The 19,805-nt window shown below is 45.0% G+C and overlaps 1 protein-coding gene and 1 pseudogene across 1 annotated transcript in view; both read left to right on the forward strand.

The window, feature by feature from the left end:
• The window catches only part of CORO1C (coronin 1C), a 141,277-nt gene that overhangs the window by 65,759 nt on the left and 55,713 nt on the right, over window positions 1-19,805 (forward strand). Inside the window, exon 2 of the mRNA XM_055550723.1 lies at window positions 582-671. The gene's annotated coding sequence lies outside the window, so the exon portion shown is untranslated. The remainder of the gene's footprint in view (window positions 1-581; window positions 672-19,805) is intronic.
• LOC129630233 (translationally-controlled tumor protein-like) lies at window positions 629-16,281 on the forward strand (annotated as a pseudogene).

Here is a 19,805-nt window from a genome sequence, read left to right on the forward strand (position 1 = left end):
CGGGAATTGCGATGCCACAAATAAGGGTTGTTCGCCCGTGGGCGGGGCTTCTAGAAGTTGGGACTGGGTTTGTGACGCAGAAGGGACAGTTCTGAAGGAATGGGAGGGGAGATGGGCTTAAGAACCCAAGAAGCCGGCGAAGGGTTCGGATGGGGCAGTGGGCGGAGCTTAGAAGAGCTGATGTTCCGGTTTTAAGGGACTCTGGGGGAATTTTTGAGGAGCCAGGGAATGTGGCTCGGCCGAACCAAGCAGGTCAGTGGGCGGGCTCTAAGGTCGCCGCTCCCTGTTCTGAGGGAGCAGTGGGCGTGGCTCTCCGGTCACTCCGAGGGCTAGTGGGCGGTGCTTGCGCTTGGGCACCGCCTTCTTCCAAGGCCCACCTGCATCCCTCGGCGCGACCAGAGGAGGCGCTAGGGAGAGAGGCGTGGAACGCGGGGTGGGAAGCGGGCTTCCCCTCCCGGAAGTGGGCGTGGCGTGCCGCAGCGCGGCGGCCCTGGTTGGGCGCGGCACGGCGCGGGGGCGGAGCCTGCGTGCGGCGGCGGGGGCGGTGGCGGCTGTCCGCGCCCCTCCCCCGCGCTGCGCTCAGTGCCAGGCGGGAGGCGGTAGCGGTTGGAGGCTTTGCCGGGCTTTGCAGTGGGGACTTCGGCAGCGGCGCCTCAGGCACCTCGGCCCTGGTGAGCTGCGCGCGCCCGGTAGGGCCGCTTGGGAGCTGGCGGGGCGGGTGGACGGATCTGTCCTCTCAGCATGTGCGGGCGCCGGCTGACAGGAGCCGGCGGGGCGTAGGGCAGGGCCCGGGGGAGCGGACAGGGCTGGGTGGGCGCGCGCAGCGCGGGTCCCTGGGTCGGGGGCCCGCCCTGGCTGGTGTGCAGGAGGCAGGGGTCGGGGCTGCTTCGGGAGACTTGGGGTCCGGCTGGGTGGGGAGTTGAGGACCGAACCGCTCGGCCTGAGGAGAGTGAACCCAGGTCGCCTGTGGGGAGGAGGCTGCTCAGGGGAGACTTTTAGGGGTCCAAAACCCTCCTGGACGGGTGAGGAGCCGCGTGGGAATGGGGCTACCCCGGGAAGGATTGTAGGGGTCAGGGCTCCGCCGGGTTGGGTGGGGTCTTGGGTGGGGTGGGGCTGCGAGAGGCCAAGGCGCTGAGCCCGGGGGCGCCAGGCCTGGGGGCGGGGCTTGAGCCGCCCTGGGAAGCGAGTTGGGGGGGTTCCAGGGGCCGGGCTCGCGTGGGGTCTGGGGGAGCTGGGTTCTGCTTGGGAGAGGTGAGGGCGGTGGTCTGGCTTCGGGGTGCCTGCTTTGGGGTGAGAGGCCGGCTCTGGACCCTGAAGAGCTCTGGGTAGGGGGTCGGGAAGGGCGGGGCAGGGCTGGGGCTGGACTGATGTGGGTGGGGGCTGTGTGAGAGGAGGCTGAGCCGGGCGGTGGGAGCCGAGATCTGGGACTGGCGGGGGAGGGGCGAGGGGGCAGGTTGGGAGAGGAAGAATGGGGCAGGAAGGCGGCAGGGTCGGGGGCCTGGAGCGTCCGCGTGCGCTGGGTGATTCAGAGCTAGGCTCGGGTGAGAGCGGAGCAGCTGGCGAGGGACGCAGTTAAGACGGAGCGCGGTGCAGGTGGGGCTCCGCTGCGCCTAAATGACTGAGGATGAGCTCAGATGTAGAGGCTGGAAATACGGGAACCGAGCCCTCCCGCCTGTCCACACAGGCGCGCACACGCTGCCCTCCGTCTCTCGAATGATATGAATGTGTTGGGGGCAAGTGGCCGGCTGCGGGGAGAGCCGAGAAGAAAGGGGCTTCCTCTTGCAGGAGAGGCGCTGGCCCTCCCGTCCTTTTTTGGGAGTGTTCAAAGGGTTTTGATGGCTGGAAAAGGAAACGTAGGCTTTTCTTCATCGCGGTTTAGAATCACATCCTATATTTGGCTTTAATGTAGGCTGTCCTTGTTTTGTGGTGTCTGAAGTCCTTGCTCTACATGTTGCAAACGTGGGATTCAGGGTACGAAGCAAATTGCAAGTCGCTCATCTTCCCCAGGGGAGCAAGATACAGAGGCCTTTCTTTCCTATAAGACATTTAAGCAGAATTGAATATAGTGCGCGTTTGTAAACTGGTTCTGGGGAACGAATGTATTTACTTTTGGAAATGGTTACAACAAAATAGTAGGCCCTCTCACTTCAGCCTTCCTGCCCCGGGTTCCATCCTCAAACAGCACTTGTAGGGCTGGTAGTCACTCTATAATAATACATTTCATTGTCCTTATCTGGCAGAACTCTCTCCTGACACCAGCCTGCTAGAATAGACAGAAACATGATTAAGTATAAGCAGTTGCTTTGTACCGTCTGCTGTTCAATTGTGAAGGCAAATAGATATCTGTTTATAGGACTGCACTTTCTGCACTGCCTGTAAAACTGAAGACATGGGAAGACTCTATTTTGCACTTGATTCTATGTATCTCAGAAAATTAATTTAAAGGAAACTTTTTTTTTTTTTTCTTTTGCCTTGGAGGTACATTTCAGAGTCACAGCACCATGTTTGGATATGAAGCCTAACAGTAACTCTTGAATCTGGGAGTTTGCATAAATAAATAGGGGGAGAAAGTGAAATAAAACTGGGAATTGTGTTGTATATTAGGCCTCCAGGTGCCATGTTCTGTGGTAGATGTTTGTCGCCTGTGATGGGGATTGAACAAAGATTAGTATAAAGGTTGGGTGCACACCTTTTTGACCAGTCAGGAATGTGCCCTGTCTGTGTTTGTTTTCAGTTATTTGTGGAAGGTGCATTAAAGCCTGATGGATTCTGACAGACACACACTAATGAGAGATCACTGCACAAAGTATTACATTTTTCATGATCATTTGTTTCTTTGCATGCAGATTGTGCTAATCAAAAGTTATGTCTATTACTTTATATATAGTTTGGGATCAGATTCAGGGTTGACAGACAAGACTTTTGATGTGTATGCTGCTTTATTATTTTTTTTAAAAAATTAAGGTGTAATTGACATGTAACATTGTTAGTTTCATGTGTACAGCATAATGATTTGATATTTGTATACACTGAAATGATCACCACAATAAACCTAGTTACCATTCGTCACCATACAAAGTTACATTTCTGTTTTCTTTGTGATGAGAACTTTTAAGATTTAGTCTCTTGACAACTTTCAAATATGCGCTAGGTTATTGACTGTAGTCACTGTTGTCTGTAAAATCCCATGACTTACGCATGTTGTTACTAGAAGTTTGTACTTCTTGACTCCGTTCACCCCTGACATATAGCCCTTTTTAAATACTTGGATTTTTTTATTTAAGTTTTATGCTTACCACAGCTGTCGCTGTTGAGATTCACTCCACCCATGAAGAGAGTCACCCAGATACCTACGAAATGGAATGTACAAAAGGAGAAGCTATCAGTTCTTATGTTATGTCACTGGGGGTGTGGAAATTCATTTCTGTAAGATGGCAGATTATTTCTTAATACTGTGTTTTGTCGCAAACAGTATTTTAGAAATATTATATTTTGGAACCAAGTTGTTTTACCTTTGATTTCTTTTTCAGAGGTAGAACAATAATAAATTTTGGGTGGTATTTTCAGATGCAGGGTACAAATCCAGGTTTGTTTTCCTTTGGATGCATCCTGTTCCTGAGTTATAAGAACTCTTTTCTGACACGTGTATATCTTTTTAAACATAAGATGCCTTTTCTCTATTAAAACATGGAAATACTCATGAATATTTTAGTATGACCTAGTACCCAGAATGTTAAGTAATAGAATCTCTCTGGGTTTTCATTGCCCTAGTTCAGATCCTTTAAAATGAGTGAATAAGATTCTACGCTCCTTTTGAGAGCTTATTTTGTATTTCAGTGGCACAAAATGCAATCCTTTTTGTTTTATAACTACTGTATGGAGCTATAATCCACATATCATACAATTCACCCATTTAAAGTGTAGAATCCAGTGATTTTTATCTATCCATAGAGTTGTACAGTCATCATAATAATTTTAGAATATTTTCATCAACCCAAAAGAAACCCTGTACCCATTAACAGTCATTCTTACCCCATCCCTCAATTCTTCTCCCCACCCCCCTCCCCGCTCCAGACAACTACATATCTACTTTTTGTCTCTATGGATTTCCCTTGTTTTGGACATTTTCTATAAATAGAATCATATAATATGTGGTCTTTTGTGTCTTTTATTAAGCATAGTGTATGGAAGGTTTATCTCTGCTGCAGAATGTGTAAGTACTTCATTCTTTTTCTAATAGTTGAAAAATACTCTGTTCCATTGTTTATCCATTCATCAGTTGATGGACATTTGGGTGTTTCTCCTTTTTGACTATTATGAATAATGCTCTGTGAACATTTGTGTACATGTTTCTGTATGGACATATGTTTTCCTTTCTCTTGGGAATTACTGGGTCATATTGGTTACTCTGTGTTTAACTGTTAGAAGAACTGCCAGATTTTTCCAAAGCGCTTGCACCATTTTACAATCCCACCCGCAGCGTATAAAGGTTTTGGTTTCTCTGCATCTTTGCCAACACTTGTTATCCTCTGACTGTTTGATACTAGGCGTCCTAGTGGGTGTGAAGTGGTATCTCATTGTGGTTTTGATTTGCATTTCCCTCTTGTCCTTTGGGATCCTCCGTGAAACCTTCCTTAGTCCTCGCAGGCAGACATTGTCCCTGTCCTCATGCCTCAGACATTCATCACTCCCATCTGCTACAAGGAACTGTATCTGAACTTGAGCTCACTGTCTGAAAGGCGCCTTCCTATAGAAGGCAGAATGTGAGAGAGAAATGGACACAGAAGGCAGATCGGGATTCGCTTGCTCACAGCGTGGTCTCTAGTGCTGAATGATTATTTTTATTGAAGTTAGCTGGAAAGATCCTGAGGTCAGTGGTTTGTTTCTCTGGTTATTATTTACACCTTTGTTGCCTATGTTAAAATAACATGAAGTACAGAGGTAATTCCCCTCTGCCTTTCTGGCACCCGAGTCCAGCTCTTACCAAAAAATTGCTCAGATGTAAACTGAGTGTCTGAAACATTTTCCTGAGGGCAGAATATTCTCATGCAGGCTCTTTCCCCCTAATAAACAGTGATGACTGGCTCACAGCCTTCTCAGCAGGGCAGATGGCCAGGGAACACATTTGGTTGGTATGATTTAGCCCCACCAAGTGCAAGCAGGCGTACCCTGATGGTGTTGAGTCAGTCAGTCAGTGCTGGAACTGCTCGTGTGCACCCCTGATGGTGGGTGTAGATTGAGTTTTAAAGGTGCATACTGCCTTCCTTTTCACTTGCTCTTGCTTCTCTCAGAGCATCCGATTAACACTTTAATTAAAAATACTCCATTTAGCATCTTCCTAAGAATTAGAAAAAAACCAGTTGGCCATTTGAGGTTATGTTTTCTTTTTTGTGTGGTCACTGAAGTGATTGGAGTGGGGTGAGGTAAATTTCTAGGACTGCCTTGGTGGTCCAGTGGTTAAGAATCTGCCTTGCAGTGCAGGGGTCATGGGTTTGATCCCTGGTTGGGAAACTATTAATAAGATCCCACACGCCAAGGGGCACCTAAGCCGGGGTGCCTCGACTACTGAGCCTGTGCTCCACAACTAGAGAGTCTGGAGCGGATCCCTCATGCCGCAACAAAGATCCTGTGTGCTGCAGCTAAGACCTGATGCAGCCAAATAAATAAATAAATGCTTTAAAAACTAATAATAATAAATTTCACATTTGTTCTTTGTCTCATCAGGCTCAGTGAGCTATCTGTTCTTACATTGTTTCTTGCTCTGAGAGTTTTGTCTTTAGAGAAATTGAAGCAACGAAGAATGCAGACCTTCAGAGCCAGACTGAGGGGGTTTCACTGTCTACTCCTGTTTTTAATAGCTGTGATTTTGTCAATTACCTGACCTCCCTGAGCCTTAGTTTCCTCTTCTGTGATACAGAGATGCTAACGGTACCTTGCTAGGTTTTGAGTAGACTCCAAATAAATTTGTGTTCCTTCTGTCTTCACTCTTAAATGTCTATTAATGAATGGAATTGGGGAGAATCAACGAGGGGAAGTTTAACACATTTTATTTTTGATGTTAAGCTCTTAGTGTATGGATTCTCACTCCTACCTCTGCATTTTAGACTTCATATCAAACTTGAATCTCTGGAGAGGAAAAAAGTGTTTAATTTTAGGATAGGAAGGTAGTGTTAAAAATGAGACAGTTTTTGGCCATCGATCTGAATTGGAACTGTCTATACAGACGAGCTTCTCTTATGCAGGCCTTAGGCTGTATTCGGTCTGTGTATTTTAAGGAGAAAGGTTTAGCTACTGGCAAAAAGATTGATCTTTTTAGGCTTTGGAAGGAGATTGTGCCGCAGTGTGTGAGATGCTCACGGGATGGAGTACGCTGTGAGTGGCAGTGTTGTGATCCGGTGTAACGTTCTGTGTGGGAATAGAGCCTCTGTTGTCTCATGGGATGTTAAATTAGGCCTGTCACTGGAATCTTACGTTGATGACAAAACTCGTTCCTTCGGTTTGTCATAGTCAAGAGAAATCAAATTAACGCGGAGGTTGGGGTGAAGGTGTACTAAGTGGGAGTAGAAACGCTTGTGTTTTGCATGACTGAAGGTGGGAATTTCACAATACATATTTTTCCCCCTTTGGTCATGCAATTATCTACATTAAAAAAAATTATGAATAATGGATCGTAATTTTAACACTGGTAGGTCACTGTCTTTTGACGGACGAATGTATCGTTTTAGTGGGTTTGGGAGATTATTTCTCAGGCCCAGAGGTCCTCAACTTGATGCCCATGAGGTTCAGCTTGGTCAGTCCAGTTGCCTGGGCTCCAGCTCCCTGGTGACTCTGAATCACAGCTCAAGCGGAAAGTACCTCGCTGGCTTGTTCCTCATCTGACGACCAGGGGACTGTGGTCACAGGCGCTTGAGAGGCTTCCCAGGACCAGGAACTTGACTGTCCCTCCCTTTTGCCTCCACCTCCCTTCATGGATGGCGTAAGTTCATTTTTGTAATTGGTGGTGTTGATTTATACTATAGTGTGGATTTTTTTTTTTTTACAGTGTGAACCCTGATGGGCTTTCCTTAATTTTTAGTCCTTGACACAATGCAGCGATTCCCTCTTAAGCTTCCACCATGGTCTTTTGCCAGATTTACACAGTGAGCCCACTCACTGTCGTTCGCTTCAGTTCATCATCCAGATTGGTAGTTAGCACCAATTTCTTTTTTCCGCTTCTCATCTTCAGATTGTACACGTATTAAACTAGGAAACTTGGTCCAGATTTTCAGGGTTTCTTTTTAGATGTAGTTTGGGGAAACTTGAAAATACATGGAATCTCTCGGATAAGCCTTTGGTAGATGTCCCAGTTTTCATGTAAAGCTCCTTGACAGTATTTTATTGACCCCTTTTTGTGTCCTCAATCTTGTAATCTGACCGTTATAGTATGTAGTTATGGTAAGGATTTATCTTGGATGTTTCAAAGACCAATTAATACTGCAAAGGTCAGCCCCATTAGGCCATCCATACATGAAAAGGCTCATTTTGACAGGAACAAGATCTGACGGGTACTGGGACTACAGACAGGTGTAATGAAAACCCCACAGGGTTGGCAGAAGTTGATCACTGCTCCCCAGAGTGGTCATTATGTCTCTGGGGAGCCAGGATGCCTGGGAGCCTGGGCAGGTGGCCATTCGGCGTAGGAGCCTTTTTTGCCCCATTGTGAACTCAGTGTGTCCCTGTGTTCTGACAGCCGCTGAGGTCTTCATCCTGTGTGAACAAAGCCATAGTTTTTTCACTTTTGTAAATGGCCATAAACACACGTGGGAAAGGAAGTATTGGGAGAGTGAAGCCTTTGGGGGTGTATTTTCCACTCTTGACATTATCAGGGTTCTTGACAAAATTCACAGGCTCCTCCTCTGTAGGATGAATGTTTACTCACCATTATTTGCTTACTTCACATGAAAGATACTTAAATTCCTTTTCATAATGGTCAAGCATTCTTTTCTAGTTAAAGACTCTAATTCCTTTCATTCTTGGGAACTTAAAGAATTGAGGCTGATTTATTAATATAAGAACTCAAGTGCTGCCTGAGCGGTGACTGAGAAACACATGTAAACTTGAGCTATCATCTCCGTTAAGCAGAAGGATTTATTAGGAGACTAGTCACTTTACAAGCTAGATGGTAAATTAATTTTGCGGTTAGTAGTGTCTTTAGTTTAACATTGTCATCCTAGTTTTTCTTGGCAAGCAGGTGAGAGGCCAGAGCCAACAAGTGTTGGCCATCGCTCTTTGGGGTGACACTTAATAAGCTGCGTGTTGTCTGGTTTAGAAATAAAGTAACTGTCCCCTTAGGCTCCCTGTCTTTTATATGAACCGCTCTTGCTTTACAGTGTTACAGAGGAAAAGGGAAACTGGAAGTGTGTTTGTTTGTTTATTTTTAACCCTAAGATGTCCTTGATCTTATGTAGTATAGAGCTATCTCGCATGCCCTGGGCTGAATTACAATGTCAAGTGGAACAAGTGATATGTCTTACCTGCAAAGGATAGTTGTGAGTCACGTGGTTCCCTGACCCTGAAGGGTTTAGCTGCAGCTTCTGTTCTGGAGGCAGCATGTCCATTCAGTCCCCAACCCAGGATTGGGTTGCATTCCCAAGTCTAACTCAGTTATTTGGAACCGAGAAGGCATGTTTTTGATATAGATTCAGTGTTGTAGTGGTGGGTAAGTTCCCAGCCTAGACTGAAGAAATCTGTTTAAGTCTCAGCACAACTTTTTAAAGTGTTAGTGATGATAGCTGAATTCCGGGTCTTGGGAGCTGGGAGTCGAGTAAGGAAGGAACCCAGCTCTCCCCGGTGCCCAGCCCATGCCTGTCTGTGCAGGGACATCCTGCAGCCTCAGGCCACAGCAGGCCTCCAAGTTCAGCTTCCTTCTCTCTTGACTTGAAGCTTCCACTCCCCTGTTCAACTGATCTCCTTTAAATAGTAGTTGCAAAGCAGGTGGTTCAAGTGTGTTTCTACTCACTAATGTGCTTCTGGAGGGCCACAGTTCCTACAAGACTGCTGTTACTCAGTGCTAGAACAACTGTGGCCTTAATTGTCTTAGCTTATTTTGCTCACGTCTCTTGCCCCTCTTAGAGATACAGTATTACTATTTTTACAAAGGAGATTCCTTACGGATAAACATCATCTCTGTGAAATGTTGGCCTGTAGTCAGTGTAACAGAGTTTCAAGGGAAAGGTTGAGGGAATTTGAGCGGGCTCAGGCAGAGCCCATGTAGGAGGCAGCCCTGGTTCCTGGAATTGGGAAGAAGCCTTGTCTGCTTTAGAAAGGTTGCTTCTGGAGAGCAGATGATGACATACTCTCCCACATCCACAAGACCTGGGAGGTTGTGGACGGGCTGCGTCTGGAGGTGGAGGGAATATGGTCAGTAGGACAGAGGGGAACACTGATGACTCGCTCCTTGGTGGCTGTGCCTCTGCTGAAGTCCCCAAGGGCAAAGGTGCTGAAAGCGCAGTAATCACTGGTGTTGATATTGTCTGGAACCATCACTTGCAGGAAACCAGCTTCACAAAAGAAGCCTACAAAAAGTACATCAAAGGTGATGTAAAGTCAATCAAAGGGAAACTTGAAGAACAGAGACCAGAAAGAGTAAAACCTTTTATCATAGGGGCTGCAGAACACATCAAGCACATCCTTGCTAATTTAAAAACTGTCAGTTCTTTATTGATGAAAACATGAATATGGCAGGTTGCTCTGCCGGACTGCCGTGAGCATGGTGTGACCCCGTGTATGATTTTCTTTAGGGATGGTTTAGAGATGGAATATGTTGATACAGTTGGCAGTCACTGTGGGTCTGTCACCTGTCGTCATAACTGGCTGGCTGCTGCTTTTCATCCACGCAGCACCAGGGCTTAGACAAATGGGACTGATGTCATCTCAAGCTCTTCATTTGTTCTGAACGGTGATTTATTTGGTGCAAAGGCATTGTTTTTAAGCAAACATGTCATGTACGTAGTCTAAAAATAAAATGCATTTAAACTCAAGAAAAAGAAAAGTTCCTCATTGTGAACAGTGAATCTGTTCAGCGTTTTTTCAAAACACTCATGATCCTTTTTTTTTTTCTCTTTTCATTTGGGAACCGCGGCTTGAAAGGGTTTTAAGTTTTAGCAGTGACTTGGTTTCTGGAATCTTGGAGTAGTGGTAGATCAGGTCAGGGTAATGGCTGTAAGTTGGGGTGACTTGTGCTGGCCAGAGCTGTGTGCTAGTCTCCACCTGTATTTCTAATCCTTTATAAACTCATCACAAAGCCCCTTCTTTCCTCAAACAAAGGGAAATAATTGATCTTACCTTTTTGTTATTACCTCTTTAAAGGGTTTGGAAAACATCTTCAACATTTTATGAAACTATAATAAGGATTAGGGACTTGATTTTTCTGGTGCAGGTAGAAAAGACTTCTTCACAAAGTGTTAATGGCAGGCTTAATGTTTTGATTTACTTTTAAAATGTGTAATAGTTGTAAAAATACAAGCTTCCTCTAGCCCCCAAGTATACAGTTCTTGATGCTGAATTCTCTGTGTGGGGCCTGAGCCCTGTGGGGGTTGAAAGGACAGGGCGGTGGAGAGTCAGTGTCTCTGGGACACTGGGTTGAGGCCCTGCCCTCGGGTTTACGAAAAAGCACTGTGCTAACTCAGGGCAGGTGTAACAGGGGAAGAGTAATGTCAATGGACAAGGCAGATGACCCAGATTGTCCGAGGTCATGAGAACAGAATACACGTTCATACGGTGCGTTTGAGTAAAATGGAAGTGTGGTTTAGCTATGGAGTTATAAAGGCAGAGGGAAATGTAATTTATGGGTGTCACTAACGGTACTGATTTCTGTGCTAATAGCAATTACATTTTGAGCTAAACGAGTAGAAAGTTTAAAACAAGTGTGGAATTATTATTTTCCAGTTTGTGAAAGTGAACACTGGCACCACTATATGCCATGTTCCTCAAAGGCAGGGACGTCGCAGGTTTTTTGGGCCTTCATTTCCCAGTCCACTGCCATGTGCCTGGCATACAGTAGATGTTCAGTAAATGCTAGTCAAATAATTGAACTTCAGTTTTGCATGTTATACTTGTGCTAGGGATTGTTAGTCTTCCTATTTTGCTAGAAGATGAATAGAGGAAATTTTCTGTGGTGTAGAAGGACTGCTGATTGTAAACATTTGCTGGTTAAATTATCTTATGATAAGCTAGTCATCATTTTCATTTAAATAAATGTGTTAGCATATATATTACATATTTACTTACTGAAACATGTTTTATCTGTGAAGCAGATTTTGTAGTTCCAGTTATTTAAAGCATGAATTCTGATGAACTAATTTATTGAGTAAATTGAAAGTACTGGTAGCATGGAGTTCTTAGGGCTTTGATTTGTGGTTTGGTTGGCAACTCGGGGCTTCCCAGGTGGCACTAGTGGTAAAGAAGCTGCCTGCCAATGCAGGAGACACAAGAGCTGCAGGTTTGATCCCTGGGTTGGGAAGCTCTCCTGGAGTAGGAAATGGCACCCCACTCCTGTATTCTTGCAACTCTGACTTCAGAAAGAATCTAAAGAAACGTCCTAGTGGAAGTGTGCCTTCGGCTGGAGAGTTTCTGTCAAAACAGGTATGGGAAGAAACCTGATCTGTACCAAGGTGAGGATTTGTAGTTAAGGTAGCCCTTGAAGAAATGGAGTTTCCCTTTCTTGTCTTTCTCCTTCTGTCCAGTTTCCTGTCCTTTAATATACTCTCTGTAAAGTGCCCAGAGTGGACGCTGCAGGGCCCCCAGGCCCGCCCCGGGGAGTCACAGGGCAGGTCTCAGCTCATTTCAGTGGCTCCTAGATCTCCAAGAATTTAATGTGCTTGGGTTCATTTCACTTGAAAAATTGACAAGAACCAAGTACATTAATGTAGGGTGAATTGGGCACCCTTCCAGCTGTTGAATCATTTAGGAGTTCATTTGTGCAGTATTAAAATTTGAAAATCCGTAGGCTTTGGTTTATATCCTGTTATAACATGCGATCACAAAAAAAGAATCATTTTGTAGCTGCATTTTTGTGTGTGTTATTTTTGGCCATTTTTAGAGGTTCCTGCAAACTATACATGTAAGTTTGTTATAAATGTAGTTTTTTAGACAAGTAGTGTTAGGGGGTGGGGCACCTCTGACCTTTCTGCTGGCCTTCTACTCAAAATGCTTAAAGGATTCTTCCTGGTTTCATTTGAGGCATTTGAAAATTCTCTTTTAGTTACTATTATGTAGTCCAATTAATTTAACATAAAGGATTAAGGGCTATGATTTTCTTTTCAAATCTTTATCTAGTTTGGAGGGAAATTGGATTTGGAATGGATGAGGTTACAGTTTTACCAGCTAAGTCTGGTAAAAGCTTCTAGTAATAGAATTCACTCCCAAAATACTTAGCCCAAATGAAAGCTCATTTTGCTTCTGAAAGTGAGCTTTATTTGTCTCTACTTCCCCGGAGGTATTTTCATTTTATTAGTAAAAGAAGATGTGTGACATTTCCCACTTAAAGAACTGAGACCTTCTGTAGGTTTTGAGTGGTGGTAAAGTATTTATTTGATAGTAATTATGTTTTCCCTAGTGATGTTACATTTTACAGTTTCTTGGTTGTAGACACTGATATTCTGATTTTTTTGTGTTTCCCCCCTTTAGAAGAGACATATGCTGATGAGGAAGTAGTTTGTAATTTTACCAAAAAGGATTAGACAAAATGATCTGTCCAAAGGTGCAGTAAGACTTCAAGAGGTACAGGCATGCTCACGCTCAGTTGCTCAGTTGTGTCCGATTCTCTGCGACCGCATGGGCCATCGCCCACCAGGCTCCTCTGACCATGGGATTTTCCAGGCAGGGATATAGAGTGGGTTGTCATTTCCTTATCGCACTTCACAGATACAGCTTTTTCACAAAGTGGAAGGTTTGTGGAAGCCTTGCATCCAGAAAGTCTGTCAGCACCGTTTTTCCAACAGCGTTTGCGCGCTTCACGTATGCGTTCCCAGTTTGGTGATTCTTGCAGTATTTCAGACTTCTTCATTGTTATACTCGGTATGACGCTCTGTGATCAGTGGTCTTTGATGGTCCTGTTGCAGTTGTTGTGGAGCATCACGAACCACGCCCATGTCAGTGGTGAACTTAGTCAAGGGGTTTTCTGGCTGCGCCACTACCTGGCTGCTGCCTCGTCCCCCTCTCCGTGCGCCGCCCTATTCCCTGAGACACAGCAGTGTTGAAATTAGGCCCGTTAATAACCTTGCAGTGGCTTCTAAGTGTCCATGTGAGAGGAAGAGTGTTAGGTCTCTCACTTTAAATCAAAAGTTAGAAATAATTAAGCTCAGTGAAGGAGGCTAACAGACCTCTTGGGCCGGTTAGTCCAGTTGTGAATGCAAAGGAAACGTTCTTGATGCTCGCTCGTGAACCTGGAATGATAAGAAAGGAAAGCAGTCTTACTGCTGATATGGAGACAGTTCTGGTGGTCTGGAGAGAATACCAAACCAGCCACAGCATTCCCTTAAGCTGGAGCCTAATCTCGAGCAAGGCCCTAAGTTTCTTCAGTTCTGTGAAGGCTTGAAGTGCAGAAACTGCAGAAGAAAAATTTGAAGCAGCAGAGGTTTCTTCATGAAGTTTAAGGAAAGAAACTGTCACTGTAACATCCGAGTGCAGGGTGAGGCAGCAAGTGCTGATGTGGGGCTGGAGCAGGTTATCCCGAAGAGCGAGCTCAGGTTATTAACGAAGGTGGCGACACTAGACAACAGATTTTCAGCACAGATGAAGTGCTCTTCTAATGGGAGAAGGGGCCACCTAGGACTGGCGTAGCAAGAGAGGAGAAGTCAGCGCCTAGCTTCAGAGCTTCAAAGGACAGGCTGACTCCCAGTGGCTACTGCAGCTCGTGACCTAAGGTGAAGGCAGCGCTCGTTTACCGTCCTGAGTATCTAGGGCTGTGAAGAATCACTCTAAATCTACTCCGCCTGTGCTCTATAAATGGAGCAACAAAGCCTGGATGACAGCACAGCTGTTTACAACGTGGTTTCCTGAACATTTTAAGGCTACTGTTGAGACCAACTGTGCAGAAAAACATTCCTTTCAAAATATTACTGCTTGTTGCCGACATACTTGGTCACTCCAGAGCTCTGGTGGAGAGGTAGAATGAGGTGAATGTTGTTTTCCTGCCTGCCAACACAGCTTCAGCTCTCTAGCCCACGGATCAAGGCGTAGTTTTGACTTTCAGATCTTACTATTGAAGACATGTGTTTTTGTAAGGCTATAGCTGCCATAGATGGTGAGTCCTCTGATGGATTGTGGCAAAGTCAATTGAGAACTTTCTGGAAAGGACTCACCATTCTAGATGCCACTTAGATCATTCATGATTCATGGGAAGAGGTCAGAATACCAACATTAACAAGAGTTTGGAAGAAGTTAATTCCGGTCGTCATGGATGACTTCAGTGGAGGAAGTAACTGCAGATGTGATGGAAATAGCAAGAAAGCTAGAACTGGAGCCTTAAGATGGGCCTGGATTACTGTCGTCTCATGATGGGACTTGGACAGATGAAGAGGGGCTTCTCACGGGGGAGCAAAGAAAATGGTTTCTTGAGGTGGATTCTGTTCCTGGTAAAGATGTGAAGATTGTTGATATGACAACAAAGGTTTTATTTAGAATATTACATAAATTTAGATGATAAGGCAGCAGCTGGGTTTGAGAGGATTGACCCCAATTTTGAAAACAGTTCTATCGTGGGTAAGATGCTATCAAACAGCTTCGTGTGCTACAGAGAAATCTGTCGTGAAAGGAAGAATCAGCTGATGCGGCAGGCTGTTGTCTTAAGAAATTGCCACAGCCGCCCAGCCTTTCGCAGCTACCACCCTGACCTGTCAGCCATCAACCAGAAAGGGTTATCACTCACTACAGGCCCAGATGATAGCTAGTTTTTCAAAAAGGCAATTAGATATTTTTAAATAAAGATGTATACATTGTTCTCAGACATTATGCTGTTGTGCGCTCAATAGACTGTGTGCACGCTAAGTCGCTTCAGTCGTGTCTGACTCTGTGACCCTGTGGACTGTAGCCTGCCAGGCTCCTTTGTCCTACAGATGACGTGAACAGAACTGTTACATGCACTGGGAAACCCGAAAATTCTTGTGACTCACTTTACTTTGAGATGTGCTTTGTTGCAGTGGTTTGAAACTGAACCTGCATTATCTTTGAGCTGTGTACACCTGTGCACTTTCCTGTCTCTATAAAATGGCTGAAAATTCTGGAAACAGGGAGATTTTTTATTTTAAACAATGTTAGTTTTGTTTTCAAATAGCTTGTTCTGTACGTTTACCTTCAAGCTCTGGGGCACCTCTGTGGGCAAACTACCTTAGTTTGTTAGCCACAGATTGTTACTAATCTGAAAAGTCACAATAAGTAATTTACATATTTTCCCCTAGTTTTTGCTATTTTCAGATACCCTGCTTATAAAGAGAAGGCTCTTGGGAACTCCTCCTAAAAAGGTGGTTCACCCTGAATTGACTCCCTGCCCCATGTACTTTGCGTCCCAGCAGCACAGTGACTTTGGTGTGAATATTCTATTGCAGTGTCTCCTCTTGGAGACTGTCAGCTCCATGAGAGCCTGGCCCCTCTTCTTAGCATCATGCCAGGCACATGGTCAGAGCTCAGTAAATAGTTGGTGAATAAATGCATGATGAATGACTGGGATTAAAGTCCTCTTCAGCATTCACAGTCGAGCATGTGTGTTATGAGTATAACCGTATGGTTGCTGGTAACTCCATTCTCCTTGAATTGTGTGTGTTTTATGGGGGGATGTAGATTGCATCCCAGTGAAAGAAACGTTCCGTATAGACTTGTAGGCTTTAGATTAATACATTTAATAATAATTGTATTAATAATAGCACCCTAGAAATAATTTATTTTAGTTCTCCCACTTTTAGATGAAGAAACAACCAACCATAGGACTGAATTGATTTAGTGGTTAGGTGACTGTGTCAGGAGAAGTTTATCTTGCATCAGGCCAGAGTTATTCCTACTCTACCTCCCTTGAAACAGGTTCAGGAGTGTGTTTATTTGATCCCTGTTTGCCCAGGGTATATGGTATTAAAAAGGGAAGATGGCAGTTCTTCAGTTGAAGGAGATTAGTGTGTTTTTTTTGACATTGCTACTTTTTCCTATGGCTAGCCTTAATGAGGGAGAAGGCAATGGCACCCCACTGTAGTACTCTTGCCTGGAAAATCCCATGGGCGGAGGAGCCTGGTAGGCTGCAGTCCATGGGGTTACGAAGAGTTGGGCACGACTGAGCGACCTCACTTTCACTTTTCACTTTCACGCATTGGAGAAGGAAATGGCAACCCACTCCAGTGTTCTTGCCTGGAGAATCCCAGGGACGGGGGAGCCTGGTGGGCTGCCGTCTATGGGGTTGCACAGAGTCGGACATGACTAAAACGACTTAGCAGCAGCAGCCTTATGAGGGTCTTCATAAAAATGCCTTTAAAAACCCACAGAAAGATCTGGGAGTCTGATAATTTCATATCCTGCTCTAAGTATATAGCTAAAGAATTATTAAAATTTTATTCCAAGAGAAACTCCATCTCAGTAGTTGAAACAGACTCAGCAAGTTTGAACAGTCATACACAATATGCTTTCCCCCAGCTGTTGATAAGAAAAGTAGGTCATCAGTATAGAAAGCATTTCAAAACACACTTGTCATTAATTTTTAAGTGAGAGTGCTGGGTCAGTCATGTCAGTAAAGGTTCTGCAATTGGGATGAGCACTCTTGGGATTAATTTGGCTCTTTGAAGAGGGACGCAGAACCAAGCTTCTGAGCCTGGTCTCCTGTGGGGCACTTCAGGGAGATGCTTCAGCTCAGAGGATTTTATTTGGTTCCATCGTGTTGTCTGGGCAGGCGGCGCCTGTCTCTTCGATGGGGGATTATTCAGCGATCCTTTCTTAGAGCTCCAGGGAAGCATAGCATGGTGTGTTTATAAAGATGCTGCTGCTGCTAAGTCACTTCAGTCGTGTCTGACTCTGTGCGACCCCACAGACGGCAGCCCACCAGGCTCCCCTGTCCCTGGGATTCTCCAGGCAAGAACACTGGAGTGGGTTGCCATTTCCTTCTCCAATGCATGAAAGTGAAAAGTGAAAGTGAAGTCGCTCAGTCGTGTCCGACCCTCAGGGACCCCATGGACTTCAGCCTTCCAGGCTCCTCCATCCATGGGATTTTCCAGGCAAGAGTACTGGAGTGGGGTGCCATTGCCTTCTCCATATAGATGCTGGTGATAGCAAAAAGCTGGGAGATACAAGGGACTGTAAACATGTCATCCTTATATGTAATCTTGGGGGAAACCTGCCCTTCCTTTGATAAAGTAATAAAAAAAATTCTGTCATTGAAGAGCTAGAAATGACCCTTGCGACCTTTTAAAAAGTTCTTGATTTAGTAACTAAAATTCATGGCATGTCATTCTTCTTCATTTTAAGGGAGTCCCAGCACAGACACAGACCTCTTTGGTTGATGAAGGGTCTTTCTTTAAGATGAGCATGCAAGAGCTGAAGTGGGATTTCGAGTTTTTGTATTTAGGATCTTTTTCTGTTGCTCTGTTGCTGTTCACGTCATGTTCATTTCTTTTTTAAAAATTACAGCCTTGTTGAGTGTGTTGACAGTTACTTGTAAGGTGTCTGAAGCCTGCCTCGTGGTGATCTGGTGCAGGTGACGGCTTGCTTGGTGCCTTGCCACTGCATTTTTTGCTGGCACTCTGAGCTGCACATTGTGCTCTGTGTCATCGGGGAGCGCCTACTGGTTTCATTTTAGAGACTCCGTAACCAGGTCCTGTGAGTACAAAGTTGTAAACTGTAAAAGCAGGAGTTCTTTTCTTAGAAAGCTTTAAAAAGAGTAAACCTGTTCTCCGTACCTCACCTTTTAGAAAGTATTCTTTTTAAAAAACTAATTTATCTTATGTTCAACCATGCCAGATCTTGGTTGCTGTGCAGGCTTTTCTCTAGCCGGGGCGCGCAGGGGCTGCTCCCTAGTTGCGGTATATGGGCTTTTCACCGCGGTGGCTTCTCTTGAGGAGCACGGGCCCTGGGCTCGTGGCTTCAGTAGCTGAGGCACTTGGGCTTAGCTGCCCCAAGGCATGTGGGATCTTCCAGGATCAGGGATCGAACCCATGTCTCCTGCAACTGAGCAGCTCCCAGGGAAGCCCAGAAACTATTCTTTACATGTAGATCTCCAGCTTTTTATACATGCCCAGCTCTTCTCTTGGACAGTTGAGCACAGAGTCCCTTGACTTAAACCTAAGGGTTTCCAATCAGAAGCAAAGATGGGTTTCCTTCGGCATACCTGATGTGCTCTGTCGTTCGTCTCAGTGTATTTGGATGCCAGCAGCCAGCTTCTGTAGTTTATAAAGTGCGAGCCCAGTGTCGTTTCCTATTTAAAAATGGCACCAGCAGACCAAGTGGAACTGTGGACTGTGGAGGCACCGCGTGAAGGAGTTCCTAGAGGCGTTGTTGACTGATGTGGGAAACCCAAACTGTATGTGTGTGTGGAGTTTATCACTGAAAAAGTATGAAAGTTCAGAGGGTGAAAAGTTGAACTGCCCTGTACTTTGTGGTTCGAGGTCATCCTGTCTCTCTGGAGTCCTTTATCTTTGGGCGAGTCACGCAGTGTCTCTGGACTAAAAATGAAGGGCCTGGAACAGATGACCCTTTTTACTCCAGGCTTCTTCTGTGGGGCCTGGTCTTGATACTTCTTGGTAAATCCTACTTGCATTTCTTTGTATTTTCTTTCCAAGAAGCATTTAAAAACCAAAATGTTGTAGGATTCTTGGGTCAAAGCCAAGTGCGCTTATTGTCGGTATGCCTTATTTGTGGCATTTGACCTAGAACCTGAGTGGATAAGGGACGTCAGGGTTTGGAAAGCTATAATGAGTGATTTTTCACCCATTACTTTTGCCATTTTTTTTTAAGTCTTTTATTGAATTTGTTACAATATTGCCTCTGTCTTATGTTTTTTGGCAAAGAGGCCTGTGGGATCTTAGCTCTCTGACCAGAGATGGAACCCACACCCCTGCACTGAAAGGCAGAGCCCCGACCACTGGACCACCAGGGAAGCCCTGTCACCGTTCCTGGGGTCATGATGGATTGACCAACATCAAGGCTGTGCCATAGTTGCAGTCAGTTGTCTTAAGTGGTCAGCAGTTTTTCTAAAAAAAATTTCCAACATCTCTGGAGTGCAAACTTCACCCTTAGCTGCTGTGTGTGAGGAATGTTGTGTGTCTATCTGACTTTCTGCTGTGCTTTACATAAAGCAGATTGTTGCATGTGGTCTTTTTTTTCTTCCTTTGTAAAACAGCTTCTATTAAAGTAAGTAAATTTGGCTTTTTTTTTTTTTTTTTTTTGAGGATCTCATATATGGATCTATTAAGGGATTGGATGCAATAAAAGTAATTTGTTAGGTGAACTTTTCAAGTATCACTGGTGGGTTTGGTTTAAGGCAATTCAAAAAAGCCGAGCCATCTCATATCCAAAAATGATGAACCTTGAATTTTTGTATTTAATCAGAGTACCTCCCGTATTTGCTCCTGGTGTCTGCTGTCTTAGGAATGTGCATCCTACATAGGCTTGCGTGATACCTTTACAGCTTCTCACAAAGACTTTTTAACTGTTGGCGCTGCCATTTAAATAGCGGATTTGGGGACCCTTATTTCCTCCCCCGCTGTCCTGCTTGCCACTTTCTATTAAATAACGTGTCTGATCTCTCCCCACATCTAAAAGGGCCAGAAAAACAGCAGCTCAGGGAACATGCCCTT

This window comes from Bubalus kerabau, chromosome 16 (genome assembly GCF_029407905.1).
Source record: "Bubalus kerabau isolate K-KA32 ecotype Philippines breed swamp buffalo chromosome 16, PCC_UOA_SB_1v2, whole genome shotgun sequence".
Taxonomy (NCBI): domain Eukaryota; kingdom Metazoa; phylum Chordata; class Mammalia; order Artiodactyla; family Bovidae; genus Bubalus; species Bubalus kerabau.